Source organism: Mercenaria mercenaria, unplaced genomic scaffold, assembly GCF_021730395.1.
Source record: "Mercenaria mercenaria strain notata unplaced genomic scaffold, MADL_Memer_1 contig_3049, whole genome shotgun sequence".
Lineage (NCBI taxonomy): Eukaryota > Metazoa > Mollusca > Bivalvia > Venerida > Veneridae > Mercenaria > Mercenaria mercenaria.
The window spans coordinates 37,092-64,858 of record NW_026461153.1 but is presented as its reverse complement, the minus strand read 5'-3'; the positions used below and the strand labels follow the sequence as shown (position 1 = coordinate 64,858).

Here is a 27,767-nt window from a genome sequence, read left to right as displayed (position 1 = left end):
TGGATAGTGTTAAGGTTAAAGAAGCATGCAGGGCATTTTGAATTGTGTTTAACGCAACAGTGTATATTTCTGCTAACGGTGGTAAAACGGACTCTCTTGTTATTTGCTCAAGGTAAAATGTCAATACAATGCCATTTTTTATCTATTCACACTAATCATGAAACGTGAAGATACACCGTCGTTCCAGATATAACCATGATGCACTTTGGCTACGAAACAATATAAGCGTTCTTAGAACACGGTTCAATGTTAGGAATTATCATATCAGGGAAATAGTTGTTATGCATCAAATAAAGAATGTCTTAAATGTATATAGTTGAAGAATCTCTGCAAACCACTGTTAAGTAATATTATGATAAATGTCCAATTACTCAATTTATGGAACGGATACTTGACAATATCGCAAATTCTGTACTAACTTAAGGACTATAATTACACGGCTACTAGGCCCTAGTGCCACCGCCAAAAAGTGGAAATACGGAAAAGAGCTATCGACAATTCCGTGGTAGAGGTGTCATCAGTTTTAAAATGTAAATGTTTAGATTTTGCCCTTCATTTTAATTTATTTTAAATAAGCGGGGGATATATTTCCTTCCGTGATAAAACACTTTTTCTACAGGATGACTATAATTTCATTTAATATTATAAAAAATTGAGGTGACAAGAACTCTACTCTACTTTTTACTTCTGTTTGTATCCGAGCTGTAATTTGATGCAAAAACACACTATAAGAACATTATCGCGCATGCAAGTTGACAAACATTAGCAGTAATGAAATTTCTCTTAAAAAAAGTGGTGGCGCTATCGCATCAATGATGGCACTATACAGTTGTAGTGGCGCTGTGACTATAATATGCGTTTTCAGTACAATAAAGACTTCCAACATAAACAACTACCTTTTTAAGATCTGAACAAACTGATAATTTTTATTTCTCATATACCCAAAACATTTCTAATCATTAAAATAATACACATACAGAGAAGACAGACAAAAGTTCAAAGCTAAACATTTTTGAAATTAAAGTGTCCACCACATAATATTTCCTATGGCCATTATGCCTCTAGAAATGTAACATTATTTATATGTAATCAGCTGAAATCCATCTGCATCGAATAATTTTATTACATCTAGAAACGACATACTTTAACATCAGCATTTGGAATTTTCCTGGCCGCGACACTAAAATGACAGAAACACAATTTTTATATTTTCTTTTTCATATGTTTCCAGAACATTCTGAACTTCTGAAATGGTTTTTTTTTTTAAAAAAAAAGAAAGGAATCAACCGACTTATTTGCCTAATTTATGAGTTTTTTCGCTTGAGACTTCCCATCTGCAACGGACAAACATTGTCTGCATGATACTTGAATATATAAAAGCATTATAACGTGATTAAAAATGAGTCGTTCAAATGTTCACACACATACTTTAAATTCTTTTACTTCGAAAATAACTTAAGACATTAAATTCAAAAAGGTAAATTACAGTCATTGAAACCATACCTTATTTCTCATGAATAAAACTACTTATTTGTAGTCAGACGTTCTAACGCTAACCGTCAGCCTCAGCGCCACCGCTACTGTATAGTTTCACCAATAGTGCGAAAGCTCCGCCACTTTTTAAAATTACGGTGCATTTCTTTTACGGGTGATTTGTATATAATATATATCTGTGTGAGTATTATACACATTTAGATCATTTGCATGCGCGATAATGTTTATATAGTGAATATATGCATCGAAATTTAGTTGGAATGCATACAAATGTCAAAATTTATAAACGTCGGAATCAGGAGAAAAGTTCTTAACACTACAACTGACATAATATCTTAACGAAATTACTGTTAGTAAAAATTTTCTCACGTGACACTACATTCTCCGATGTTTGAAATATATCTATTCCTTTTTATCATTTTTTTTTGTGGCGGGACTAGGGCTAAGTAGCCGCGATGTACGCCGTACTAGTTCAAACTGACTGGTTATGAAATGTGACCTGGATGTTTTAGTAATACAGCTTCTGCTTAACTTTGGGTTAGTTCCAAGACAAAGAAGTCTAGGTACTGTTAGTGTACTATCAATTTTATAATTCCTACTACTTCAAGGGCCATAACTCTGAACATACTAGTCTGATCTGGTTTGTTATGAGACCTGAGGCAGACTTTGTAGTTTAATCTTTTTGTATAAGTTTTATTTTGTGAGAAAAACACATTACTGAGTGGACACTGTAAATTGTCACAAATTTACGAACTCATGGTTTCTCTAGCTATACAGTGAAAATAAACGGACTGGTTAAAAAAAAACCTTGTCCTCGATTTGAATGTAATAGTTTGATTTCTGGGAAAATACTCTAGTTATTCAGCGGACACTGGTTTTATACATCCAACCACCTGCAAACCAACCCATCCGTACAATGTGAAACAAAATATGTCCCCTTTACAAAACCAGCATGTAAAAACATAAAGCTGTTGACTATTTATTGCGATCACTTCAGACAAATCCTGAAGAGACCACAATAAACAGGTTGCATTATTTATAGTTATGCAAGACATTTGTTCTTTGTGAAATTTTATAAACTGCATTATTTTCTCTTCAAGAAAGAAATCTGTCTGGAGCAGTTAAAATTTACCTAGGTAAGGAAATGACACACGGAAAGGTTGCATTTGCTTCTGATTTATCATGAACGGTAGTCTCTACTTAATAAGTTATATATCTCATTTAGTGATCTGTCGCCGAATAAATTATTGTTTATATTTCAGATGCGAAGGATTGAAATCACGAGGGAGCACCCCAAGAAATGTAATACTACGCATCTGAACGACAACGATTTTATTCAAAAGCAAATCACTAAATAAGGTATATCACTTCGTTTCTAACACGTTACAAAATACTTTAAAGTTCATCCTTGACGGCATTCATTAAATATTTACCCTTCTTCAATCGGTTTCTTTCCAGCGCGCCGCTAGACCAATTGACGCTATGACGTAATAATTGTGACGTCAGGACAGTAAATTGTTGTATAAATATTCACTGTTTTCAGCCTTCTTTGTAACAGTTGATCTTATAGAAAAATGATTCGGATCGTGTTAGAATTCTGTATAATAGTCATCATAATAGGTTGCGTCTGTTAGTACTTCTATAATGAGACCATAATAATATATTGCCTCTTCTTCGGTATAGAACTTAGAGTCCAAGAAGAAAATCGGTTTTTTTTCAAATATTTATTTTGTACAATGCAAAGCGAGCTGAAGACACGGTGAAAAATATGACCTGTACGAGAAAGTTAGTGTTAGAAAGATATTCTGACCGCTATTGACATTGATCATGTAGTTGCAAAGGTATTGTCAAGAAGAAAACAAGTAAAAAATATTTTTAAACAGGTCTGAGTTAGATCTATTTTGTCTGTGCACTGCACTTCCTATATTTTAATATCTTTAATCCAAATTTTATTGAAATGTCCTCAGAACGGATGGAGTTTAGTTACGAGAGTGAAAGACAAAGTAAAAAGGGAGTTAATTTGAAAAATTATCAAAGATGAGTAAAGTGTTTTCTGCACTGAACTCCCTCTCACTAATGTCCGTTTATATTTCAAATTTAAATGAAATGTCTTTAAATCTTTCGGAGTTATTCACCCGAAAAAGAAGCATCTACCGCAAAAAGAGGAAAATATGTCAATTTTTTTTTCAATACATAGTTATGGTTCTTTAGAACTGCATTCCCTGTCACTTGTATCCGTATGTAATTCAAGTTTAATTTAAATATTAACTACTTTTGAAGTCATGCTCCGGACAAGGAACTATCAATATAATATTTAACATAATTTGAAATCGATCAAAACTGAGCCATGTTTTGTGTGCACTTTAATATCTCTTTATAGTATACATATCGTTTTCAGAAGTTTTTAACTTATAATCTGAATACAAATCTAAGTTCAAGCTAGGGTCCCGCCGTGTACAGCATGACACGCCCAAAGCACGGTATCGTCCGGCACCATCCCGTTATATGTACATTTGCTCATTTTCTGATGTCTTAAAATGAAGAAGTGTCCATAGTGAATTTTTTAACTAACGGGCTCTACACACATTAACTTTACAATAACTAGGAGGCTTTCAATGCACATGAACAATGTACCTGCCAAGTTTGAGAGTCGTAGGCAAGACAATATTTGAAACTATTGAACGGAAAACAAAGCTGTTCTTACAGCTGCTGTAACCTTGACAATTGACCTTAAAACCGTTACCACCCGGATTCAGTGTTTTTGCAAAGTTAAAGGGTCGCAGGTCAAATCATTTTCAAACTATTAAAAAGCGGCTTTTATTCTAACAGTTCGTAACTTGAGCTCTAGTCACTTATTAAAAGTCAATAGGGGTAATCCAATACCAAATAGGCAATGTTCCTGACAAGCAATAGGATTCTATGTAAAAACATTCTCAAGATATCTAGAGCCACTTTGCTCTTGTCGTTCATTCTGACCTCAAAGCAATAAGATACATTCAATGTCTATTGGCGAAACATCAGCCAAGTAAAGATTCTTACGACGCTGAGCAGATTTGTATTTGTGCTAATACTTACTTTGATATTGAACTATGATCGAATCTAATTCCAAATCTTCAAGCAATAAGTGTACGTCCTCCCTGGATCCACGGGAATTGGTGTCATAATAATCCGCAGCAAGTCCTACAAAATATCAAAATAATAAACTGATTTGAAAGAGATTTATTTTCACAAGTAAGAAAATTATTAAAATACGAAAGGTAGAAAAAGGATTACTAGACGTCAACTCATAGAACTTACTCTTTCCTTTTTCGGATCACACAAAGTGTTAGGAATACACGTAAGATATGTATATACCATAATCAAAACACATATTGTTTCTGCAAAATCACATTTGTTTATTTGTTTGAACAGAAAATTCAAATGTTTATTTCAACTGTTTAAATAATCTTATACTTTTTAAGAAAAATACAGAAAATGGAATGTAAGAACATAGATACATTATAGCTAGAAACGGTAAATAAACATTGCATTCTATATTCCCTTATACATATACATTGTATCAGCAAACTGAATATGTAGTCAGATAGCAATATCAGTGTAAGGCGTTTGAAAGGCATCCCAAAACAGCAATGCATTTAGAATCATAAACAGTTAGTTATATATGCTTTAGCATATCATATATTCTGAACAAGTATACAAGTATATATAATATTATAAGTTTATTACATCACATTATAAGGAGAACCGATCATATACGTATCTAGGCATATTTGAAAGCATACGTTTTATTTTCTATAAAAAAGTATAGGATAACAATGGCCTAAGTTATATTCAAAGGATAATACGATTACAGTGCTAAGTATATGAATTATCTGTTTTTCAGCGAATCGTTATGACTGAAATATATTTGATATTTTCACTGTGATTTACATGTATGAGACTCTGAATAGGGTAAATATTAGTATAAATATTTTTAATTTTTGAAATTGCAAAATTACTGACTAACAATATAAAATCTGTAAAAAGATCCTTTGGAAGCAACCCAGCAAAATAATAGCAGACTGTTCACTGAGTCTGTTCACGAGAGGTAATAGAAAGTGCAACACCTCTCACGACCACTAGCACTGGCTTTAGTGGAATTCGATTAAAAAGATATTAAATAGACTCTATGATCCAAAAGGACAAGAAGATATAACAAATCTGAATCAAAAACTATGTATGTAAAATGTCAGCACTTGGCCATTATTGCAAATGTATATAAACGAAGACAGGTCTTTGAAAAATGGTCAGTTTTAAAGACGATGAACTGCGTGGACTTTAGGCCTCTTCATGTTGTCCCTTTTCTTGAACTCAAGGGATCTGTCCGTTTTGTAGAATAATTTACATGTTTAACAGGCTGTTCAACTGTTATGTAATACATCTCTTCTTTCAACAAATTGTTCAAATTCTATATTCTACATATCCCATTAAATATCACCTCGTTCAAACAACTTTGTTATTGGCTGAAGTAGAAACGGGTACAACAATATTCACACATCTTTCCCATGAATCAGTTATATATTGAAATTATTTAAAATTACGGAACGGACACACATTATCGCAAAATTTGGACCTTTTCCACAAAGGTTTTTTAACTGTAAGAAAGGAGCGTCTATTATGAAAACTGAGGGTTGCGGAATATGTCGTTATGTGTATCAATATTATCGCTAATCCGGTTGTCATGGACGGTATACCTATTGTTCAGTATAATCCATGTCAAATAAAGATGTGTACAACCGAAATAAAGTTTCCTTTTAAAAAGGAAAGGCTTGGCTGGTTTTGGCATAGACTACATAACTGGACAAGTGCGGGTAGGGGTCATTACATAAGATTCTATGCAAAACATTATTGCGATTTTCTACTACGCCAGTCTTAACTTTAGATGCAAGGGTATTGAACAATTCTTGGCGTTTTGGGTTTTGAACTATTGGTGTCCAACCTCCATATAAAATTTTAAGAGTTTAGCCTAAAGCGTTCTAGTTATTAGGCGGAAACCAATTTCCTTTACTAGGTCGCTGTGACTTTGACCCAGTGACAATAGGGGTTATCTACTTAATGTGACCAGTTATCCTGTGAAGTTTGAAGACTATGGGTCAAATGGTTCTATAGTTAATGTGCATGAAATCAGCCAGAGCAGCTAGAGAAGCCAGAGTAAACAGATTTCAGCCAAAGTAGCCAGTGTTCAGCCAGAGTTTAGCCAGAGTAGCCAGAGTTCAGCCAGGGTAGCCAGAGAAGTCAGAACTCTGGTTACTCTGGCCAGCCAGAAATGCCAGAGTTCAGCCAGAGAAGTCATAACTCTGTTTACTCTGGCTGGGCAGAGTAGCCAGAGAAGTCATAACTCTGGTTACTCTGGCTGGCCAGAGTAACCAGAGTTCAGCCAGAGTAGCCAGAGTTCATCCAGTATCCAGAACTCTGGTTACTCTGGCTGGCCGAAGAAACCAGAATTCAACCAGAGTAGGCAGAGTTTCTAGATTTTTAACATGTTCTGTCTAGTATGATCAGCCAAAGTAGCCACAGTAGTCCGAGTCACCAGAATATCATTTGCTCTGGTTACTCTGGCTGTTTCTAACAGAGTAGCCAGAGATCAGCCAGAGTAGCCAGAGTTTCTAGGATTTTAATATGTCCTGGCTACTCTGCTCAGGCTACTCTGCTCAGGCGGAGTAGCCAGAGTAACCAGGTCCCGTGTTCGCAAAATATTTTCAGTCTTAGCTGAGTTTATGAAACTTAATATGTCAGTTCTATGTAAATAGCATATTTAAACTGAATTTCAAATTAATAACTAAGTGGTTAATTAAAGTAGCTCTGGTTACTCTGGCTGGCCAGAGTAGCCAGAGTTTCTAGGGTTTTAACATGTTCTGGCTACTCTGGTCAGCCAAAGTAGCCAGAGTAACCAGGTCCCGTGTTCGCAAAACATTTTCAGTCTTAGCTGAATTTATTCTTGAAACTTTATATGTTATTTCTTTCTAAATAGCACGTTTAAAACTGAATTTCAAGTTAATAACTATTTTCAATTTACTATTTATAGTAGCCGTAGTGGCCAGAATAGGCCAGAGTAACAAGACTTTATTAGGATTTTAACATGTTCTGGCTACTCATACCAAAGCAGCGTAACATCAATGCTTGAAACTTAAATGGAAGACACCAAAATATAGAAGAATACATGCATCCCGAATAATGTTGTACAAATAACCTTTAATCCAGTTTCAGTTTTAATATTACATATGCCATGTTTTTGTGATTTTCTTACATATCTGCGATATGTCACATGTTTAATTGTTAAGCGCCCTTGAACGTATATTTTATATTAAATGGGCGCTCAACAAATCTGGAATAATAATAATAATAATAATAATAATGATGATGATGGTGATGATGATGAATATGATAATGATATAATAATGATAATAATCTCATATACTGAGCAATGGATGCAACATGGTGTTACAGTATTCTAATTGTGGACGAACGTATATTTTAGGCAGTTTCTTTAATATTATTGTTATTACATTGTATATATATATTTTTTATAAATCTGAGAGTGTTACTAGCTTTTGAAGATGTAATTTCAATATGTGTTTCCAAGTTAAGACATCACTAATAGTAATTCCAAGATATTTAGCATTTCCTGTAGTTTATTAGTTCTTGATTAAGTCATTTATATGGAAAGATGATATTTTTTCTCTTCTTTTTTTTGAGATTCCTATTCGCATTTATCAGGATTGAATTCCATAGACCAATTACGTTCCCATTCTTCTAACTTTGTCAAATCATCTTGAACTTTGTAAGAGTCTATTAACGAGTCTATGTTGAGGTACATGATAGTATCATCAGCAAATTAGCGTATTCTACATTTAACAGAGTCAGGAAGGTCATTGATAAAACAAAGGAAGAGACAAGGACCCAACACTGAAACTTGAGGAACCCCCTAATAGAACTGGTAAAGAATGTGAGCATTCAGATACTACAGATTGAGAACGGTTACTAAGGAAAGACTGAATCCAGGATAGAGAGATTCTGTAGACACATAGTTTTACGATTTTATAGAGAATGAGTTGATGATCGATCTTGTCGAAAGTTTTCGAGAAATCCATTAAAATGAGACCTGTTTGTTTCCAGATTGGAGATTGTCAAAAGTTTCTTGTGTAAAGGATAATAGTTGAGCCTCACAGCTTTGTTTGGAACGGAAGCTATATTGGAAAGGTGTGAGAAGATTGTTGACAATTTTGGTTCTCTTAAGGTTGAATTTTTATCAAGTGATTAATAAAACGGACTTCTGTCAGAGTAGCCAGAGTTTCTAGGGCTTTAACATGTTGCGAAATGATCCTTTTTTGTACCCTCGTTTTTTTTTTAGTGTTTCATCTGTCAAGTGATTCATCAAACGGACTTCAAAGAATTGTCTTACTTATCAGTTAACAGTCCTATAACTGTTTAATCCAAACACAGTCAATATCGTTGCATACACGTACACAAGTAATACCGAGTTAATACAACATGGAATGTTGATTGTCTAATGGCATAAGGTGACCAAAATCAATTTTTGAATGGCATTTTGCGTTTTGATTGGCATGTCATAGGTACCTATCTTTTTCCAAGGGTTTAGATGAAATACCGTTATTAAGCCGCTTTAAGTGTATGTGTTCACATGCCAACATTTCGTCAACTTCCACAACTTTAAAATGCAAATTTCAGGAATTGGTTGCTGTTAACAAGTATGAACAATTTATTGTCCAATTTCTTTATATTATCCTTAAGTTAAGTTAATTGGTGCAAATTCAAAAAAAAAAAGAAAAAGAAAAAAAAAATAAACCCCAAAGACAAATATCAAACAGGGAATGCCACGTACCAAAAACGCAGCCTCCCCAAAACGAAACCCACAGCACGCAGACGCGCACAACACATACACACATACACGCGCGCACACACAAAGCCAACACATTAGGACAAAACGAACAAACAAAGGGACACAGTGGGGCACCGCCTTGGAACGGTCAGTGGCAAAAACACCACTGGGGAGCTTAAACCGGTTTATGGTGCGCACCCAACCTCACTCTTACCCCGCCATGTTCAAAAGACACGGGACAGTGTAAATAAAAGTAATCCCCTCCAGGTGAATCTCTAACACACGTAATGGTAACAAAAAGGCATGGCATGTAAAACACAAAAATGCTCGTGTATAAATATACAAAAAGCAAACCTTTAGAACCAAAAACGTATGTACTCAATGCCTTTCCAGAAGACAGAGCAACAAGAGAAACACCCTTAAGGGCCCGACGAAACAGGCCAAAAGACAGATATCAAAACAGTTCAGTCATGGTAGGATTTAAAAACTGCTTATCATAGAGTCCTCCCCCTCTTCCGTCAGACACAATCAAAGAGGGAAGCGTAATGTCCAACTGTAAACGGGTTGAACACTAAACATGCGGTATGTCTCAAAACAGTTGGGTCGTAACTTCTTTTAATAAAACGTTTTATAATTTTACCAAATAAGTTTGCAAAATTACCATGACCCAAGATCTTAGGAAGTTTGTAAACCACATCCCTATAAAAACGGGTTTAGAAATACCTCCTCGCAGAAGTGTCTTTAAATTACTATTGAATTTTAAAACTAAATCAGAATTACGATAGTAAAATTTAGCAAAATATTTACGCAATTTGTAATAACGGTAGCCTTGCTGAAGAAGTTTACTTGTAATATATTGATTACGTTCATTAAAATGATTGACATTGGCAAACCGAATTAATGGAAAAATATATACCCCATAAAATGTAGCTTAAGGTACATCCCAATCCAAACGGGGAAAATTTACAACACTAAAATTAAAATCATCCCTCTTGTCATAAATTTTGGTATGTATAATATTGTCATAAATAGAGAGATGTAAATCTAAAAATGAAGCAAGGCAAACACTTTAGTTAAATAAATAAAAAAACAGAAAAAAACAAAGACAAATATCAAACAGGGAATGCCACGCACCAAAAACGCAGCCTCCTCAAAACGAAACCCACACACACACACACACACACACACACACACACACAGCCAACACATTAGATTAGGACAAAACGAACAAACAAAGGAACACACACACACACAAAGCCAACACATCAGGACAAAACGAACAAACAAAGGAACACAGTGGGGCACCGCCTTGGAACGGTCAGTGGCAAAAACACCACTGGGGAGCTTGAACCGGTTTATGGTGCGCACCCAACCTCACTCTTACCCCCACCATGTTCCAAAGACACGGGACAGTGTAAATAAAAGTAATCCCGTCCAGGTGAATCTCTTACACACGTAATGGAAACAAAAAGGCATGGCATGTAAAACACAAAAATGCTGGTGTATAAATATATAAAAAGCAAACCTTAAGAACCAAAAACATATGTACTCAGTGCCTTTTCAGAAGACAGAACAACAAGAGAAACACCCTTAAGGGCCCGACGAAACAGGCCAGAAGACAAATATCAAAACAGTTCAGTCATGGTAGGATTTATAAACTGCTTATCATAGAGTCCTCCCCCTCTTCCGTCAGACACAATCAAAGAGGGAAGCGTAGTGTCCAACTGTAAACGGGTTGAACACTAAACATGCGGTATGTCTCAAAACAGTTGGATCGTAACCTCTTTTAATAAAACGTTTTATAATTTTACCAAATACATTTGGAAAATTACCATGACCCAATATCTTACGAAGTTTGTAAACCAAGAAGCCTTGAAATAAAAATCCTTTTTTTTTACACTCAAATTTGTTAACTCTAAATTCTGGGCATTCTGGAAATTTTAAACTTATATTGTATAAGATCAGAATTATATTGATAATCCACAATTAGAGACTAATATTGCCCTGGGGGTCGTGATTCAATCAAGTTTGAAAGAACTCCATGATAGATAGATAGATTTATTTCGATAATTGAGCAAACATAACATAGTTACAATACATGCATATAATAAAATTTATAATCACATATAAAAGTTGTCATATGAAGTAATGTGTTATGAACTATGTCAGTCACATCAATATCAAGGATGACACAAGAAAGAGAAAAAAATCTCTTATTTCCATTGTGGTCCTTGGTACCAATGGTCTGACATAGAGAGGCATGAAACATTAACATGAATATATATAAAAAATTACCGAGTTCATTATTATAAAATTACGTATATGTTATGCATATGTAATTATAATTGCTCAATTTATGATTCTTAATTAAACGAAAGACATATGAATAAATAGACACCAATATCACATCAATATCACAGTACATTGTAAAAATATAATTTCTTAAAAAAATGCATTACAACCAGGGACTAGATAACAGAAAGAACACATAAGTTCAGCAATGAAACTTATCGTTAAGAAAGTGGTCCTTTACCGCCCTTTTAAAACTAGTTATGTTGGGCAATTGTCTTATGTGGGGAGGCAGCATGTTCCATAACTTGCAGCCCAAGTAGGAAAAAGACTTTAGGCCAAAACCTTTAACTTTCGGTGGCACAAATGACCCATTTTGGCTAGATCTAGTTTGGTATGCGTGAACATAATCCTGTTTAACGATATGATGATCCATGTAATCAGGGGATTGACCATTTTTTATTTTAAAAACATGACAAAGAGTAATTTGTTCAACTCATCTGGAAACGGGTAACCAGTCTAGGGAAATAAAATGATGTTGTTCAATATGACATCTGTGTTCCAAGTTCAATACAAATCGGATCAATTTATTTTGTGTAACCTGTAGTTTGTCCTTCCAAAATTTTGTTAAACCAGGATACCAAAATGAACAAGCATAGTCAAAATGTCATTGAATAAGGGATAAAACCAAAAGTCTTTTAGTATGTTCATTAAGATAGGCCTTCTTTCTATAAAGAAATTTTAACCTGGCATCAGCTTTCTTAATAATGGAACTAGCCATAGATTTACCAGTTAAACTCTGATCTAAGGTTGCACCCAAGTATTTGACAGCTGAGGTAGGATTAATAATTTGACCATTACACTTTATATTAAGGTCCCTATTAGTCCTAAGTTTAGGCTTGGAACCAAATATAATAGATTCAGTTTTACCCAGATGTAAAGACAATTTATTATCAATTAACCATTGACTAACCATTTCAAGATCTTTAGCTAGATCATTTTCAATAGATGACTTAGTTTTACCAGAGACCAATATAGCAGAATCATCAGCATAGAGTAACAGTTTATTTTTAACCACTGCAGACATATCATTCACATAAATTAAAAACAAAAGAGGTCCTAGTATTGACCCTTGCGGAACACCACAAGTAATTTTACAAGGCTTAGAAAAGGTTCCAGAGACATCTACAAGTTGTTGTCTGTCAGATAAATATGATCTGAACCAACATAATACATCAGGGCCAAGACCAAGGCCTTCAAGTTTCATAAGAAGGATAGAATGATCCACAGTGTCAAATGCCTTCTGGAGATCAAGTAAAATCATGCCTATGAGATGACCTTTATCCATTTCAAACTTGATATAATCAGAAAGATGTATAAATTTTACTAATTTACATGCAAAATATTTCAGCTCTGAAAAAGATTTTTGCTATGTAAGTATTTCATGTTTTATTCTATATAGCATTTCCTGTAAGACTTTGCAAGCTCATTAGTACAAGCGGGGGCAATTTTGACATCAGGGGACATGATTTTCTCAATTGTAAGAGAGACATTCACCAGGCCATGCTACATACAAAATATATAAAGTCTGGTCCAAAAGGAAAATAAGAATATTTTCTAGGATTTAATATATTACCCTATGTGAAAACTCTATGTGAAACTTAAAGCCCCAGTGCAGATCCAATATGACCTCGGAGTCCATGATTTGAACAATTTTGAAACAGATGTACTTGCCAATGCTTCTTGCAAAATATCTAAGCTCTGGGTCTTGTGATACTTGAGAAGATATTTAAGGTTTTACAATATAAAATGGAGTAAGTACTGAGTTCAGTCAAAGAGCCTAACTCAATCTGATAGACAAGACAAAAGTTGATCACAAAACCTCACCTTGTCACACAGTGACACGAGCTAAAAATTTCAAGTATAGTGTACGGGGGTCATTCAATATATAATGGTAACTATTAAATATCATTTAATCTAACTTAGTTTTACCAATCAATTTTGTTCAGTAAATTGACTTTTCATCATTTTCACACTGTCTTGTACGGCGTTCCGTTTGGACAATCGTGACTTTTTATTTAATACTAAACCGCGATGCACGATGGTACGATAATACACTTGATACATATAAAACACTATAAACTCAAACCTGATAGTACCAAAAGGGTCATGTCGCAATAGGTATTACAGTATTTTCTCTGGCTATTCTGGCTATCCCGGGCAGCTAGAACCAATGGACATCTCGTACATTCTGGCTGTTCTGGCTAGCCAAAGTAGCCAGAGCAAGTGACATCCTGGTTACTCGGCTACTCTGGCCAGCCAGAGTAACAAGATTTCTGGCTACTCTTGCTTTTCTGGCCAACCAGAGTAACCAGAATTGTGGCTACTCTTGCTGAACTCTGGCTACTCTGGCCAGTCATAGTGACCAGAGTTCTGGCTACTCTGGCTACTCTAAATAGCCACTTGAAAATAGTTATTAACTTGAAATTCAGTTTCAAACATGCTATTTAGATAGAAATGACTTATGAGGCGCGCCATGAGAAAACCAACATAGTGGGTTAAAGACCAGAATGGATCCAGACAAGCCTGTGCACCAGTGGATACCAAAAAGTGGATATCTGCAGTCTTTATTTTAATGCATTTACCCACATTATGCCCAGTCACTATCCACAACTGTACAATGTCGCTATCCAAAACTGGTCAGAGATTTCAGCTCTGCTTGAAATGCCGATTGTTTTGTTTGCATTATGTGTGTATCTAAACATATTTATAGTTGTCACAGGTTATCCACATGGGTTGCTTCTGATGAAGAATGTTGGTTATTTTAATTGAGGATAGTACAGTGCTGGATAAGAAAATGCTCCATTCCCAGAAGCTTACGTGGTTCTTGGGCGTGCCAGGTGTAAAGCATCAATACGCGAGACGTCCATTCAAACGTTAATAATTTTAGTTGGAAATTCGAGACTCGAACTTACAACACCTAATTTCATAGCACGGCGTTTTATCCATTGGATCATTGCGTCAGCCAGCTCGCTTGTTTGTACTAGACACCAAAAGGTATTTTATGCAAATGTTCCAAGGCCTGATATAGAAATGCTTTAAACTCGCATTATTGTATAAATTTTGGCATAGACATTAATAAGAATAACGAGAAATTTTTTCTGTTCCATTAAAATGACATATTTTCACAAAGTAATCTAAAAAAACTATAGACAGTGCCTGATGAGCACTTCATTAAAATGTTTTAGATGTCTACATCTTGTTTTTTTATCATTACTGCAGCTCACAGCGGCAAAATATCTATAAACGGGTATTATTGTCTGTAAGGGGAGGGCCGAGGACGGGTGTTGGGAGGAAGGGGTGTTGAGTAAAAACCAATTATAAGAATAACAATTAGGTGAAAATAACATAATACGTTAAAATAATTGAAATAATTAAAACAATTAAAACGTTTGGGGACACGCGGGGTATGGGAAAACAAAAATCAATATCTAGAAACTTAAGCAATTGAAACCATAAGAACTAATAAGGAAATGGAGATATGGGGATGTGGGTGGGTTTTTTTTTGGTGATAGTGTTGGGGGACGGGTATTATAAATAACACGAAACCATATGACAGAAAACAAGTAACAAAATATTAACTCACTGAGATAGTTTTGCTGGAAAGATAGGAGGGAGGGATAATGTGGGCGGGTTTGAGAAGTGAAGCTAAGAAACACTATAAAAATCATAACAAACTAAAAGGAAAGAAGATAATCTGGGCAGTAGGTTGTGTGGGGAATTATATTGGCGAGTGATGACAGGATTGATGACGGAATACTTAATGACAAAAGCAATATTTACAAATATTTAAAAGTCAAAGAAATGCCTTTTTTGAAACGAGTGGGTGGGAGGGGGTAAGAAAGAATACGCAACTATATGACAGAAAACGGAAAACAAGTAACCGAACATTCAATTACTAAAATAGTTTTTTTTTGTGGGGTTGAAAAGGAGGAATAATGTGGGTGGGTTTGTAAAGGGAAACTTAGACACTAAAAGGCGTAGCAAACGAAAATTAGAAATACTGATGTAGAATGTAGGTTATCTAGGACCCGGATAATGTTGGTGTGTGATGAAGGGATACTTAGGGACAAGAGCAAAACACATGAAACTGGAAGTAAAGAAAATGATTTTTGAAAGGAAAAATGTCATCGTGAAGGGGCTTGGGGTTGGGATGGGACTGCTGAGGAGCTAACCCGCTGACCAACCGCCAACGTAATGTTGATGAAAAATGGCTAGTGCGATTGCTGGCATTGGTATGTTTCATTGTACTGAACTAGTCATTTCATGAGATAAGAAAAATCCTTTGTGTGTAAAATATAAGTGTACACGTAAATTTCATGAAAATTCATTAAAAAATGCTTTAATTTATTTGATGTAATGGATGCACTTACTTCCCACCATTCTTTGAATTGGTGTCAGCGTCGACAGTAAAATCAGCATATCCCAAACCAATAGTAGTGTGCATACGCGCTGAAATTAAAAATAATAAGGAACAAAGTAAAATATCTTTGATCCGTAAAACTTTTATTCTAAACATTTAAAATGTAAGCATAATTTGCACCAATGTATTTTTAGTTCACCTGAGCAATGCACAGGTGAGTTGTCGATGTCCGGCGTCCGTCGTCTGTCCTCTGTCGTCCGTCGTCTGTCAACATTTAGCTTGTGTATGCAGTAGAGGCTGTTTTCAATTGATCTTCATGAAGCTTAGTCAGAATGATGAACTTGGCAAAATCTAGACCAAGTTCGAAAATAGATCATCTAAGGTCAAAAAGTTGGTCACTAGGTGAAATAAAAAAGCTTGTGTATGCAATAGAGGCTGATTCTTTTCAACTGATCTTCATGAAATTTGGTCAGAATGATAACGTTGATAAAAACTAGGCCAAATTTGAAGATGGGTCATCTGGAATTAAAAACTAGGTCACTAAGTCAAATCAAAAAAACACGTTGTGTATGCGATAAAGGCTGTATTTTTCAACTGATCTGCATGAAACTTAGTCAGAATGATGAACTTGGTAAATTCTAGACCAAGTTCGAAATAGATCACCTGAGGTCAAAAACTAGATCACTAGGTGAAATAAAAAACCTTGTGTGTGCAAAAGAGGCTGTTTTTTTTCAACTGATCTTCATGAAATTTGGTCAGAATGATTGCCTTGATAAAATCTAGTTTGAGTATGGGCCATTTTGGGTCAGAAACTAGGTCTAAAAAATTAAAAATTATTGTGTTTGCAATAGGGGCTACATTTTAAGTAGGATGTTGAGGAAATTTGATCAGGATTTACATAAAAAACAGTAAATGTTATTAAACTTGGTCAGAGCATTTTTATCATAACGTCTTGAATGACTTCGAATATAGGTCACACAAGGCCATAAACTAGGTATCTATGTCAAATCAAAGGAAAAGTGTGTATACACTATAGAGGCCACTTTGTTTGCTCCAATCTTCCCGAAACTGTCAGAATGTTTATATTTAGGGAATCTTGGACTCAAATATTGGGCATGTGGGTAAAAAAACTTTGTCACTAGTTTGGTTTATGTAAGGCACCGAATATTGAAAACATATGTTGACATGATATAATTAGATTGTGATACTATTAATTTAACATTTAATTGAACAGAACAAGGCACAATTTTACTGATTTGGTGAAGATATAATGAGGGCAAAAATAGTTTTGGTTTGTTTTATACATTGTAAAAATATGTACAGCTCTTTCACTCACTCAGTAACTATGGTCTATTGTATAGAGATCGATCACATGCTAATTGTTTCTTCTCTTGAGAAGGAACACTTTGATTTGGTAAGTCACACTTGATTGACTGACACACTTCATTGAGCAACTGACCTCGAAAGTTGTTGTCATTACAAGCTCGCCAGTCAAACTCCATGACCTTAGAAATAACCTCCGACATTAAAATTATTCAATTTTTTGGAATATTTTAAGTACAAATGGCATTCATTTGCAAAGGAATACAACCTTTTGCGATTATTTTAAGCACAAATGGTATTCATTTTCAATGGGAGACAACTTTTTCCGATTATTTTAAGTAATCGTCGAGAAAAAGTTGTCTCCCTTTGAAAATGAATGACATTTGTAAAGAAATAAAGATAAGCAATTGCTGAAAACTGTGTTCCACCTTGTTATGTGAAATTTCACCACTCGCACGCTATTGCAAATGCATCAAAACGAACATGTGTAACAGTTCTTTGAAAATGGTGAGTTTTTGAAGGCGTTTGACTTTCCGGAAGCAGGGCTCCTATAGGCAGTCATTTTCTGGAATTCAGTGTTTATATCAGTATACTGACACTTGTTTCGTAAAGTAATATACATGTTGTACGTGCTGTTCAATTTTCATGTCAAACAACTCTTTCTTTCTATGATTTGATGTTGTTTGATTTTTGTTTCTCAAGGCCTACTTCGTAACCTTAACAACTTATGTTAGTTTCAATACATAGTTGACATTTATAGGCAGTAGAAAACAACATAGTCCTTTGTCAAAATCTTAGGTGTTTTTTTTGTATTTTGATACAGAAATAAACGCACACTTTGTGCAAAATATAACGCACCCAGGAACGTTCCTTGTATGACCCTTATTAAAAATTAGTCAAAGAAATGAATTTCATACAGAACAACCGAAAGGAAAAACTAAAAAAATATTTTTGTCCAAAACCACAGTAGCTAGGGCTTTGATATTTGGTATGTGGCATCATCTTCTTGTCTTTTACCCAGTTTGTTAAAATTATCCCCCCTAGGGTCAGATGTGAGGTGGGGGACGCGGGGTGGGGTGTCAAATGGTTTACATAGATTTATATTGGAAAAGATTTTAAAAAATCTTGTCCAAAACCACAGGGCCTAGGGCTTTGTTGTTTGGTATGTAACATCATTTAGTGGTTCTCCACCAAGATTGTTCCAATTATCCCCCTAGGGTCAAATATGGCCCCGCCGACTTATGTAGGAAAAAACTTTGAAAATATTTTTGTCAAAAACCACAGGGGATAGGACTTTGATATTTGGTATATGACATCATCTAGTGGTCTTCTACCAAGATTGTTCGAATTATGCCTCTGGAGTCAAAAGAGGCCCTGCCTTGGGGGGCGGGGGGTCTCAAGTTTTGTAGGACGAAAACTTCTTATCTTAAACCACAAGACACAGGCCTTTCATATTTTGTACGTAGTATTGCCTGGTGGTCCTATAACAAAATTGTTTAAAATAAAACCCTGGGACGAAAAGAGGCCCCATCCAGGGGTCCCAAATTTTTCATAGACTTATATAAGATTTTTTATGAAAACAAATCTTCTTGTTCAAATTATTACCCTGGGGTGAAAAATTGCCTCGCCCAGGGATCCCAGTTTGATACAGACTTATAAAGAAAATAAAATCTTCTTCTCTCAAACCACAAGACCTAGGCCTTTGATATTTGGTATGTAGCATTCCCTTATGGTCCTCTATCAAAATAGTTCAAAGTAAAACCCTGGGATGAAAAGAGGCCCCACCCCAGGGGTCCCACGTTTTACATAGACTTATATAAGATTTTCTTTTGAAAAAAAATGTCTTGTCTGAAAGTTCAAGGCCTAGGCCTTTGATATTTGTATTGCCTAGTGGTTCTCTAACAAGAATGTTCAAATTATACCCCTGGGGAGAAAAGAAGCCATGTCCCGAGTGTCAGTTGTTAAATGTTTCATATAAAAAAATACTTTAAATTTTTTCTGATCGTATATTCTAGACTGTTTTATTACCTGATGACCCCAAGTAAATAGAGGTCAGTTGACTTTGACCTTCTTTGTTTTGGTTTTTAAGATAGAGCCTTGAAATTTAGATGGCACATACAGTTTTGCACATCGATCTTAGAACTGACTTTCAGTGACCATGAATGTGAATTCCTGACTTACTTTCTTGATATTTAAGCAACAGCTGAAACGTGCAGCTCATATTACTCATATGAGCACTCAAAGGTCATCATGACCCTCTTGTTTGTCTTTGGGTTATGTGTGAAAATGTTTATCTTAAATCATTTGTTTACACAGTGTATAAAAGAATTTAAGCATTTGTGCTAATAACAGCTGAGAAGAAATATGCAGGAGTATTTAATCAATAATTTGCGAAACTGAAAAATATTCTTGAATCATAGTTTTGCAAAAGTCTACGTTTAAAGTGGTTGTTGCAGGGCCTTTTTTCAGCCTCTTTACCCTTTTATGAAAAAGACTTAAATAGATGCCATGCTTTTATATCTTATTCGTGTGTTTGTGAAAATTACAATTTCAGTTTAAAAATGTTGAACTATAAATTTCAAAGCATTAAAATACACCTGGGATCATGATAAGTAACTCTAAAACGACTTTTAAAGAAATAGCACGTAAATTACCAATTGATATAAATATTTTCTTCTTATAACTGCATAAATATATGGATAGCCCTTTTATTATTTAAAGAAATGTACACTTAAAAAAACTTGGTTCGGATAATTCATACCCTCAGTGATGTCTGTTGTTGTTTGTTTTTTTGCCATTTGTATCATTTAACAATTTTATGTTTCAAGTTTCAAGTTTATTCAATATGAAGGCTTATTACAAGCATGTGATAAGAATAAGAAAAACACAAAATTGAAAAACAGTAGCAAGACATGTCAAAATGAAACCAAAACGAAACAGCACACGTATTATTTAAGGAATGTACAAGACTAAACGGAATTGATAAACCAACAAAAGTAGCCGTACAGAATGCTCAGATTTAAAATGTACCAGAAAGTATGTTAAGTTAGGTGTTTGGCACCAAGCATAGGTAGTCTGAAGCAGACTTTTAACATTTAAAATTAACTTTATAAAACTTCAACTGATACTGATCAAGTGTTTTGGTATTTTTATACCCCATATTTCACTGCCATATAACAAAATAGGTGCTATCATAGCGTCAAAAAAGGTAACTGAACTGAAAATGGTAAATTAATTTCGAGCCTTTTTTAACAATGCAAACATAGCTTTCCTAGCTTCAATAAGCCGTGCTTTTGTCTTAACAAACGAGCCACTTTAATTAAATTGCACACCAAGGTATGAAAAGTGTTCATCAACATCCAGTTTATCATTATTATAATAAAAACACAAGTTCATACGTTTCTTTTGGACTTACTGAAAATAACAACTTTGGTCATACATGTAATGGCATACATTTTCAAACACCATTGTGTACAATAATCATACACAGCATTTAAAGCTTTCTTAAGCTCATTACGATGTTCAGCTAAGACTACAGTATCATCGGCATAATGTAATAAAAACAATCTTAAATAAACTTCAACATCATCATTACTTAGGACATCAAAAGTTACATTAGATAAGGATGCCAAGCCATTAAATCTAATAAACATAAATTCAGTCAGATCATTTTAAAAAAATGAAAAGAGAAGTGGGGGCTTTTCTCCTTGACGAACACTTGCAAAACTTACGAAAAAATTATAAAGTGAGTTATCCACCTTTACGCAAGCCTTTGCTTTTGAGTACATATCACGAAAAGCTTTTTTTATTACCGATGAAAGCACAATACAGTTTCTGCTTTTAAGCTTAATAAAAATCTATGATTACTTTTAAAGAAAAAATATGATCAACAGTGCTGCTTTAATGCTTACGAAATTCAGCTTGCTCTTCATACGATACACGAGATTCTAAATATGTATGTAAATAAATCTTGAATTCAAAACCATAGTGGACAACTTGCCGAAACAACTTAGTATGGTTATATCCTTATAATTAACTTGGTCCTTAATATCACTTTTATTCTTATGAAAAGGCAATATAGTTCCTTTACTCCTCAAGTCTGCAAAAATGCCAGAATCCAGCATAATCAAAAGTTTACAAACAAGAGGCAGAAAGATTGCTTTGTTGGAATATTTAAAATATTCATTAAGTATGTTATCGAACAAAGATGGACTTTTTATTATTTTTAATCTATTAACAGCTGTATGAATTTCTTCCAGAGGAAAAGTAGCATTCAAATGTGTATTATTATTGGCAATAGTGTAAAAATCTAATTCTTCAAAATTGCTATCATATGAGCCATATGATTATCCTGATTCAGTTTTACAAAATGCTAAAAAAGACCTCACTAGATATTTTTGAAAACACTTCCTTACCATCAGACGAGTACTTATTTAACAAACTCCAATAAGATTTTGGATCAGATGATTTCAAATTCAATAACTTCTTATTCACATCACGTTGATACTGTCTTGATTTCTTATTAAAAAGTGTATGTAAGTCCTACTACTACTGACCAAATCATTAAAATTAATCTGTGATTTTTAATGTCTACATGAATTCTTGGCACGTAAATATGTACCTCTAACAGATGAACGATTAGAGTCTTATATGAAAGTTCCTATCAGATATTTGTCGGAAGATAAAATCAGTATGCCATAAATCAGAAATTAGTTATTTGTGCCGCGCGATTACAAAACACGTAGATTGGTTATTTGCGCGAAACATCTGCGCGACTTCTGCCAATATCATTACGAAATTTACGCTAAAAGTAATTATTGCAACACACTAAACAAAATTTTGATTATTCGAATAATTTGGATTCGCTTACATTAAAAAGAATTGTTATCCATCAATATCGCTTTAGAAATGTACATAATATGGATCAAAACTATTTCTATTTCTTATTCATCAAATTAAAATTAAAAAGGAAAGGAATTTTTTCAAGTAATGTCCGACAAAAATTGCTTTCTTCTATGCTCTTTGATTTCTTACCTGTGTCATGAACATTACTTTTTTCGTTTATGTTTTTAAAGTTGATACTATGGGCAGGCCAGACATTCAATATGAAATTATCAAAATCGAAAGGGTAAAATCGTCATTTAGGACATACATTACACAGCCAAAAAGGCATCAAAAATATTCCGCGCGGATTATAAGTATATAGGAGGTTACTAAAATTTCTGAAACATCTCGCATACAAATCGACCGCGACCTTTGACATTATAGCCTTTTAACCATTGACAATCATGATTTCAAGTTTGAAGACCCTTTATTAAACATTCCTGGTCTTTGACATTGACCATTGCCCTGCCTGAGGCCGTCTAGACCATAGACAACAAGGTAATATGTATAAAATTTGATGGTCTTAGCCTTTACAGCTATAGATATAATCATTTTGGTGTCAAGTTTGCTGTAATTTTGACCTTTAACATGCCTTCACAAAAGCAATAGAAGTTATCTAGCGACCAAGATAAACATCTATTAACTTTTGCTGCTGTAGGTCAAATGATATTCCAGTTATAGCTCGGAAACTGTTTTCGGTGTCTCTCTGACCTTGGCTTTGACCAACCAATCCCTAACCCAATAGGGAAGATTGTGTGATGACATTCGATAATCATGTTAAACTTGACAATCCCTAGCCTAATTATTCTCCAGTAATTGATCAGAAACTTTTGCAGTGCTGAGATTTCTGTGACCTTGACATTTGACTCGTCAATCATGAAAGCAGAGTCTTCTGATTACACAAACATCCTAAGCAAGTTAATAATTGTAAGCTTAGTGTTCTCCATTAATGAATCTGAAACCGTTTAAGTCTCAAATTAACTGCGATCATGACCTTTAACATACTGCCTATAAAACAATCATCTTATTAAGTTTGACTTCAATGAATCACAGCATTCTCTAATAAGTGATCAAAACAAAACAGTCTACTGTCCTAAGGCTATAATGACCATTAAAAGAGGCGTGGAGAAGCTCTAAAATAAATGTATTTCTTTTCACACAATATACTTTATCATATATGTATTTAAAAGATAACGTCTTCAACTTCCAGAAAATGTATTTTTCCTGTTTCTTTAATAATACCATATCTAGTAATATTTATAAGAATGGAACCGGTGTTTTTGTTTTGTTTGTGTTGGGTTTAACGCCTCTTTTCAACAGTATTTCAGTCATGTAACGGCGGGCAGTTAACCTAACCGGTGTTCTTGGATTCCGTACCAGTACAAACCTGTTCTCCGCAAGTAACTGTCAACTTCCCCACATGAATCAGAGGTGGAGAACGAATGATTTCAGACACAGTGTCGTTTATCAAATCGTCACTGAGAACATACGCCCTGCCCGTAGATTGAACTCACGACCCTGCGATCCGTAGACCAACGATCTACATACTGAGCTCACCGGTACAGGTTTTGCTCACATATAGCGTAGACTGTAAGATCATAGATACGAATTAAAACGATAGTATTTGTGACAAACTAATCCTAACTAATATTAATACAACACCAGAAGCTATAACTATGAACAAGTTGTCAAAATAACTAATCGAATACCTGCTTACATTACATAAATATATCCGAACAGGTAGACAGTATTCAGCACAATAAAAGTTCTGTTTACATGCAAGACTTTCGTGAAAAATAGGCATAATGTTGGCAGTGTTATGATACAGCCCATGTGATTAAACTATGATGTCAAAGATGTCTGTAGCGTTTGAAACATTTGGTTAGTTCATTTCTGAAAGATATGCCGTTCAAACTTTAACAAACTTCTGTTATAAAAGGGCGCAAAATTTTGACAAAATAAAAAACAGGACGATTATTTACTAGGCATGAATTTCTGTTCAGCGGGTTTAAAATGGAATAAATATATTGTGAAAGAAAAAATATTTACCTTATATGAAAGAACGTCCATTTTGCGACATTCGCTGGGTTTCCAATAATCTAAATATATCTACAAGAGTTTAAAGTTATAGTTTTAGGTTTTCCGCCAACACAGATTGATACGCTTGAATATTTACTGTAACATAATCTTTTCGACAAAAGATATCATTTGTTTCAAATTTAAGTTTAAGTTAATTTTAAACTGGACAACACACAGACAAATGATAAGACAAAAAGAACGTTAGACCATACCGGGAAATTATCTAAATGCAAATCATTATAAATTACAAATCAAAACTATTTTAAACTTTTTTACCTGAAAGTAAATATTAAATTAATACATTAAATTGTTTTTTAACAAATAATTCCGAACCTTCAACTAATATGTGACCGATTTGTTTTAGTAAGATGTTTATATTTATATTTATTTATCATCATTATCATTATTATTTGGAAAGAGGGAGGGGAGTGTGCTGCATCGAATTATAACTTTGCAAAATATGAAAAAAAAAAAAAAACTAGAACTAAAATTACCTTATGTTATTAGATTTGTGTCGAGAAACGTGCATGAGTATTGCGCTATTATATGAGCGCAATATTAATCCGAGAAAGACCGTATTCATATTTCTCGATGCAAATCTAGTAACCTTTTTATTACATACGCGTTCATACTTCAAATCATTACATCAATGATATTTGTTCTTAATAATAAACATGAGAAAAATGGAACATTAAGTCGTTTAAGAACTTTTAAACACGACGAGATACATGAAAATGACGTCATAAATGACGTCAATTTTAAACGTCAATATGGAAAATATTGACGTAATAGGTTTCATTGAAACTTACGATGGTATCTTTGAGACATGATTCATTTTTAGAAAGATTAGATTATCTCGTGGCCATGACATCTTATTTCGAGCGCACGACATCCTATTTCGTGCGCACGACATCTTATCTTCTGCGCACGACATCTGATCTCGAGCGCACAACATCTGATCTCGAGCGCACGACACTTTTTCTCTTACACTCGCCATCTTATCTCATGCGCACGACATCTTGTCTTATTTCACACGAAATAAAATGTCGAGCGCTAGAGATGAGATGTCGTGTGCACGAGATAGAATATCGTGCGCTCGAAATAAGATAGCGTGCACACGAGATAAGATGTCGAGCCCTCGAAATAAGATGTCGTGCGCTCGGGATAAAATATCGTGTACACGAGATAAGATGTCACGCGCTCGAGATAAGATGTCGTGCTCTCGAGACAAGATGTCGTGCGCTCAAGATAAGATGTCCTGCGCCTGAGATAATTTGTTGAGCGCTTGATATAAGATGCCGTGCGCACGAGATAAGATGTCGTGCACGAGATAATTTAATCTTAAAAATAAATGCATGTCCTGAACATACCACCGTAGAAACTTTATAAGTGAGCATGAAATAATATTTTATATCCAAGTCAGGTAGAAGGCACTATGCAAAACAAATATGAAAACAAGTTTGGATGAAACAATTGTAGCATAAATCTTGCATATGGTCCCGTAGTACTTGATAAATGTCAAATAAAATATCCCGTCCTGTACGCCTCCTTAAATATTTTTGCTTATCTTTACTCTTTTTTGTTGAAGCTGTCTTCGATAAAATGGGGATTAAATATAATTATTTACAGCAAATAAAAAAGTTCTTTGAAAGAAGTTACCGAAACTTTTATAACTTGCGTATACCAAAGACCTCTGTGCCATTTTTAAGATCTCTTACTTGTAAATATAAGTCATAGACGTTTGTTTTTAATGATAAAGTCATGCGTATTTTATTGAAATTAAAAGTACAAAAATAAAAGGTTAAAATCTTTGTAAAGAGTTCAGTTTTAACCAACTCTCTTTTCAATTACTCGTTTAGAAGGTCTCTATTTACATACTTATGAAAGGTAAAGGCATATTTTCAGCGACATAATTTAATATTGATTTAAGCAAACGGTGGCTATTTTAAAAAATATTGGTAATGTGATATAGTTTTAACAAAGCCCTTAATTTAGAATTGGATATTTATTTTTAGGGTTGAAAAATCCGAAATTTGTTACTAAATACGGTTGGAAATTCTGTCTTTTATAAATATATTAAATTGAAATTGATTTATTTATTGCCAATGTTTTGTATCTTTTTAAATATATCTACCCTTATTTAGTACACTTGCGTTGAGTTGCTAACATGACTAAGACAGCAGGAGTTAGATACCTTTAATTTCAAGTTTTATTCCTCATTTAGGCAAACTCGCAACACAAACAAATTACATAAAAGGTGCAACTCATAAAGTAATAATCACTTGAACAACATGCCCTTTCGACAGTTAGCTGAATCTTCTTGGATATTTTTAAACAAATTGATAAGAGAATGTCGTCTTTCCTTCGCCTTCAACTTTCAGAGTTACCTATGTATGTTTGCATGACTGTATTATCATTTTGTTTTTGAAAGTTTTCGTTTCATTGGTGCCTGGCTGTAAACATAATGTACCATGCAATCAACTTTTCAGCAGACGTGTTGCCATTTGCATGTTACAAATTTCAATTAGTACATTTTATCATCTTGAAAACCTTTTGAAATGTATCATTAAAATTTTCAAATATGGGGTGGTCTAGTCTAAATTCTGATCGACTATTAAATGGTAAAAAGCATAAATGTTTAACATAGGATTTCGGAGACTTTTGATATCCCCAGTCATTTATTTGAGGATCGAATGTTTATACAGTTCATTCTGTGTTTGGTGAAGGGAGACTAAAACCACCACATAATGTGCGTTTCATGCAGCTGAAACTAAATGTAAATTAGTCATAGGTCGACGTTATTCAAACAGCTGTCATCTGAATGATCCAACTCAAAGAGGAAGTCTAAAAATGTCTTTAGAAGTTCAGGCTTTATTCTTATAAGAAAAACGCAGTTTTGGTCATAGTGTTAATTCATAGCAGTTTGTTACAAACAAATATAAATGAATTGCACGATGGTTAATTTTGACAATTTGGTTGATACTATTCCCTATGCGTTAATTGTGCTACTGCTGGGTTATGTTTGTTCTTCATAGTATTACATATTTTTGGTGATCTTGTTTCGTACATCAGGGTGATATGGAACTCAACACTGAATACTAGAGTGTATTCAATTTAATTTTTAAGTCGAAAGCTGTGCAAAAGAGGATCTATGCTTTGTGTTCTCTGGTTGGTAGTTGGTAGCTTTTCAGCCGACTGATCAAAAGAAACAATATCTGAAAATGTAAAAGACGCCAGTGAAGATTTATAAAACAGAGTCACAGTGATCATTTCCATTCATTTCATATTGGTATTATTTTAGGTTTAAGCTTTCTAAACTTAATCAATACTTACCTGTTACATTTGCCTCAAATATATATATTGCTAACCCTCGAGTATGTTTTCATGTGTGTAAAG

General features: G+C 34.3%; 1 long non-coding RNA gene across 1 annotated transcript; it reads right to left on the bottom strand.

Annotated features, from left to right (window-relative positions):
* Positions 1–4,556: 4,556 nt before the first annotated feature.
* LOC128552697 (uncharacterized) lies at positions 4,557–24,385 on the bottom strand. Its single transcript, XR_008369143.1, has 3 exons — positions 24,342–24,385; positions 16,096–16,174; positions 4,557–4,674 (listed from the first exon to the last, which is right to left on the bottom strand). It is a non-coding gene; the product is annotated as an uncharacterized LOC128552697 (long non-coding RNA).
* Positions 24,386–27,767: the final 3,382 nt, after the last annotated feature.